This window comes from Artemia sp. Qi Xiang Cuo, chromosome 1 (assembly GCF_049724085.1).
Source record: "Artemia sp. Qi Xiang Cuo chromosome 1, ASM4972408v1, whole genome shotgun sequence".
NCBI classification, from domain to species: Eukaryota; Metazoa; Arthropoda; class Branchiopoda; order Anostraca; family Artemiidae; genus Artemia; species Artemia sp. Qi Xiang Cuo.
The window spans coordinates 20,178,998-20,184,653 of record NC_142794.1 but is presented as its reverse complement, the minus strand read 5'-3'; the positions used below and the strand labels follow the sequence as shown (position 1 = coordinate 20,184,653).

General features: G+C 35.3%; 1 pseudogene; it reads left to right on the top strand.

Annotated features, from left to right (window-relative positions):
- The first annotated feature begins 1,912 nt into the window (after positions 1-1,912).
- The window catches only part of LOC148956092 (biotinidase-like), a 7,890-nt pseudogene continuing 4,146 nt past the window's right edge, over positions 1,913-5,656 (top strand).

Here is a 5,656-nt window from a genome sequence, read left to right as displayed (position 1 = left end):
ATCTCAAGAGCTGCCGTTTATCTCGTATTTTATCTCTTTCGCGTATAGCCTTTCTAGTTCATTTCTCAGAGAAGAACACCGCTTTCCCTTTCCATTTAAGCCCTTATTTTTGTTGTTTTCCTACCTTGATTTAACATTATTGCAAACCGACAGGTTCTTTTAGTTCTTTAATTTAACCAAATAATTCATAATAAGAAAAACATAATAGCAGAACGAACAACAAATGATAAACGCCAACACAAAACGAAGTAAAACAACCAAGATGGATGGCCGAAGAAACGCAGATAATTCTTTGTTTTAATAAATGCAGTATATATATTTGAAAGTTGTGCAAATTTTTATATATTTTTGCAATTATATGAATATTAATGAGCTGAGACTTTGTGTTTTCCCTTTATCATTCGTGAATAACTATTTGGGGATGATGGTAAAAATAATTTTATCCACATTTTTAAAGGCCTGGTGTCTGGAATTCACCGGATTTTCTGTCACCCTCCTGAACATAGCGGGCTGTCATGTGGAGCCTGAAAGGCTCCACGCGAAAAAGTAGAGGTTGATAAAGAAAAATGTCTTAATTAAACAGCTTTAAAGTCAGAATGAAATAAAAATACGTCTAGTTTAAAAATCAAATACATTTCATTTTTTTTCTCGAGCTTATAGCTGCTTCCCTTTGTCAACTTTGACAAAATTGATCGGCAAAATCCCGTTTCTCTATCCGGAATGACATTTGGCTCCTATATCTGCTCATTGAATTTCTACCTTTGGTTCCCATTGATGCGATTTCTCTTTAACGCAAAACGGCTCGCGGATAGCGGATATCAGAAAATCGCAAAAATGTTCACGCAAAAACGGTTAACTGTAGCCCTTGAACCACAAAAAAAAAATACTAAGAGATATCTAAAAGCAAATGCACAAGAAAAGACTAAAGCAAGCTCTCGATGCGGATAAAAACACTCAAAGGGTTAATCTGTGAAGGGCTAAGTGTTATTTGTCAAATACGAATGAAAAACTTCAAATAAACATGATTAATTTCTCAATTACTTGGAATTTTTGGTTCTAAAAAGCTTTCAATTCAGAATAGCAGATGCAATTTTAAACAGCTCAGTAGAAATGTTTCAATGCAGCCATTGAACCGTTGTGACGCAAAAACTTGCCGCAAAAACGGAAGAAATTTGACAGATCAGGCACAACAGTCTTTTTTGCGTGATATCGCATCAGCGGGAGCTAAGGGCTAGGCTTTGATACTTTATTCATAAATTACTTTAATACCTCCTAAAACATCATACAAAATATAAAAAAAATTCTTACATAGGCAATACTTGACAATGCTCAAGTTTGAGTGGTCGGGAGACATAGCTATTTTTGGGTCCAGATGAAACCACCCCCTGCCATAGTCCCTCTCTCCCAAAAAATAGCGAGTAGAATAACAAATTCCGTAAACTATAACCACTGCATGTATAGGTAGCTACTGAAGTTATTAGGATAGTTATTAGGATGAGAAAATACCCATTTCGCAAACTCGCATGGTAAGTTAGGATAACAATTTCTTTCGTGAGATTATCATTTGCAATGATGTAATAAAAATCAAAGAGATTTTGCACTATATTGTCAATAGTCAACAACTTTTATCAGTTGAATCTTGTTGAATCAAGAGTCGTACTGAAATTATATAGAGAATGAGGTAGGCTATGTCAGGAAAAAAAATTAAAGCAAAAACATAGGCAAATAATAATAGAAGCAATTTTCTTCATAATCTATTTTTAAATATACTATTATAAATGTATTGTTTTTTGGGTAACAACCCCACCCCCTTCCAAATGGTTAAATATAATATCAGGTTATAAACAAAACCTGCTGTTTTTATATGGGATTATGAACAGCAGATATTGACGAAATAGTTGAAACTGTCAAAATGAGCCAATTTTCTGTTATAACCAAGGATATACCCAATCATGGAGGAGGAGGTAAGATTGATTAAGCGAAATATGTCCGATTTTATGCGAGTATATTTCCAAGTATCATGGTCACTCTTCTAACATTTTAACCTCCCTCCCTCTCTGAGGTCCCATATATAACTTTAGATACATTTCATTGTTGTGTTGAATCTCGTGATGACATTATTATTTGTTATTAAATAATAAAAACAAGTTTTTTTAACTGAAAGTAAGAAGCAACAGTAAAATTCAAAACGAACAGAAATTATTCCGTATATGAAGGGTTGTCCCCTCCTCAATACCTTGCTCTTTACGTTAAAGCTGTTAGCACTTTTAAAAATCTTCTTATTCTAATTAAACGGTCCCTGTATTTCAGTAGCCGTTCTTAAAAATTGGGACAAACATTCAAATTTTAGTGTAAAGAGCAAGGTATTGAGGAGGGTAATGGCAGGGGGTGGTTTCATCTGGCATGCATGTGGCGTAATTTTTTCAGGGGAGATGGTGCGGGAGGGGCTCATAGGCTACCATTAGTAAAATTCATATCTGTTACTAGCACTACCTAGGCTATGTATCCTGTCGAATAGACAGTTATGTTTACTTTGAAAATTCTATCGGAGTGAAAGCACTAAAGAAGGAAACAAGCCAGTCAAAACTACAGTTAAACTCAAAAAAATACTATCACCTAACTTCAAAGCTTATTTTGCTTTTCTCGCTTATATCCTAATATTTGTTATTGACCTTAATCAGGTGTTCCAGTCGGAGGATACCCAGATTCATATTCTATAGAGTCGAGTTAATGAGCTGTATAAAGCGACTATCAGCCATTTTATGAAGCCAAGCTACCTGGAGAAGACAGAAGTACCCTTTATACAGCTCAGGGACCCACGGCACTTTCGAAACACGAAATAAAATAGACTGTGGTAGTCGTGTAGAGGTAATATTTATCAACATAAAGATTTCGTCATCACTTGCTACTGCCTTCAAAAGAGTGTCTGAAAAATACATGAATGAACTGAACGAGAAATTAAGGAAAAGATTGTGTAGTTTAAAGTACTCGTTGGCTAAAAACTTAGACGGACTACATACAAAAACAGCTATGTCTCCCGACCACTCAAACTTGAGTATTGTCCTATTACTTGCCGAGTTTCCGAATTTGGCGAAGAAGACTGACGTGGGAAACTTTGCCAAAAAATAGAAATTACCCAAAGATAGCAATGTCTCCCGACCACTCAAACTCAAGCAATGTCCCACTACTTTCCGAGTTTCCTAATTTAGCAAAAGAGACTGATGTAGAAAATAGCCAAAAAAGTAAAAGGGCTGATATTCTGTGCTGACCTTAAGAAACATGCAGATTCTGATCTATTCTATTTCTGGCTAAAGTACTAGAACGATGTGATAGTCTTCATGTCAAAAGCTTCCCATTCTTGGTTGAATTCATGATTAAAATGCTTATTTTACCAAATTCTTCTGTTTGTGCCAAGTGGGGCTTTTCAGCTGTCAATTTAAACAAAACGAAATTGAGGAATTAACTCGGCTTTACTACCATTAATGCTCTTCTGGTTGCTAAACGAGTTGTTACCAATGATGGAAGCTGCCCTGAGCACTCTGACACACACTGACTGGCAAAATATTTGAAGAACCCGCAGGAAAGTTGCAGCTGTAATTTACGTGCGCTACCATGGTTTCTGACTCAGATAGTGAAGTTTAATATCATCTTTTTCTATATTTTTTTTTTTGTGTTTTTTGTAGTGCAGTGCAAATGGAACTTAAGATAACTCGAAGTTTCTCTAATGATCCTAATTGGTTGTTTTACAGTTGTAAAACAAAATTGGAAATTTTGGAAACGTTGATTGTAGTAACCAAAACTGGTTTTAAAAATAAAAGATGTCGTTATCTAGATTTTTAAGGTGATTTAAAAGATAGTAAAAGTCAAAGCCTCTACTGGGTTATTTTTTGGGTTACATCTAACTCGACCTTGCAAGCGAAGAGAAGATTTTTTTAAAGTCATTTTTGAGAAAAATATCGTTTCAACATTAAAATCTCGAAAACTCGTTAAACCATAACCCTCAGGTTCACTTCTCTGAACAGTTTCAATTTCAAAACAACTTTTTTCTTGTATCATTTGTAGGCAGTAGCGTATATCAAGGAGGGGCTACAGGAGTTACCCCTTCCTCTACAGATACTCGTAAAATAGAATAGGGGAATTTGTATCCAAATTATTAAAAGGGAAAATGCCGCTGTCGTGGTTTTTACAATGGTGATGCCCCAGTCCAATCGGAAAGGGTTTCCGTTTACAGCAAACACATAAGAAAAAGTAAATATCTAGAACATCAGTGGAAATTAGGTTCACAGTGGTTAAATAACAGCTTTAGCGTTGAATTCTTACAGAATACAAGATAAAAAATTGAATTTAAATCGTATGAAAATCGTCATTTGGGAGGGATTTTAGGCCTTTTTCAGGTGTTTCTGGTGCTAAAAACAGTCATATGTCGTGGAAAAAGAACGAAGTTTTATCGTCATGAAGTAATATGTTACTCCTAACAAACCTTCAAGAAGTGTCGGGAGCACATATATTGCATTAAAAGGAAAACGAGGGAGTGGAGAGCAAACATGAAAGAAACTGTCTAATAAAATATTTTCATAGATAGCAATGTACAACGCTGAGCATCTGCGTGTTGCGCTACGCACAACACGCGGATCTTGGGGACATAATACAAATTTTTGTGATATTTCTTTTCTTGTACTTTTTGTATTGGACTGTTGGGTCAAACACTAGTGTGACAACCGAGTTAGATTCGTGCCATATCTGGTACGAATAACTCCTGTAGCCCCTCCTTGATATACGCTACTGCCTACAAACGATACAAGAAAAAAATTGTTTTGAAATTGAAACTGATCAGAGAAGTGAACCTGAGGGTTATGGTTTAACGAGTTTTCGAGATTTTAATGTTGAAACGATATTTCTCTCAAAAATGACTTTAAAAAAACCCTCTCTTCGCTTGCAAGGTCGAGTTAGATGTAACCCAACAAATAGCACAGTAGAGGCTTTGACTTTCACTATCTTTTAAATCACCTTAAAAATGTAGATAACGACATCTTTTATTTTTAAAACCAGTTTTGGTTAATAAAATCAACGTTTTACACAGCCACAATATTTCAAATTGAGAAAATTTCAAATTTTATTTTACAACTGTAAAACATACAATTAGGATCATTAGAGAAACTTTGAGTTATCTTAAGTTCCATTTGCACATCACTACAAGAAACACATAAAAGATTACAAAAAAAGGTGATATTAAACTTCATAATCTGAGTCAGAAACCATGGTAGCGCTCGTAGATTACAGCTGCAAATTTTCTGTGCGCTCTTCAAATATGTTGCCAGTCAGGGTGTGTCACTGTGCTCGGGGCAGCTTCCAATCCCTGGTAACGACTATTTTAGCATCTAGAAGAGCATTAATGGTAGTAAAGCCGAGTTAATTCCTCAATTTCGTTTTTTTTAAATTGACATCTGAAAAGCCCCGCTTGGCACAAACAGAAGAATGTGGTATGATAAGCATTTTAATCATGAATTCAACCAAGAATAGGAAGCTTTTGACTTGAAGACTATCACATCGTTCTAGTACTTTAGCCAGAAATAGAATGGGTCAGAATCTGCATGTTTCTTGTGGTCAGCACAGAATATCAGCCTTTTTCATTCTTTGGCAATTTTCTACATAATTC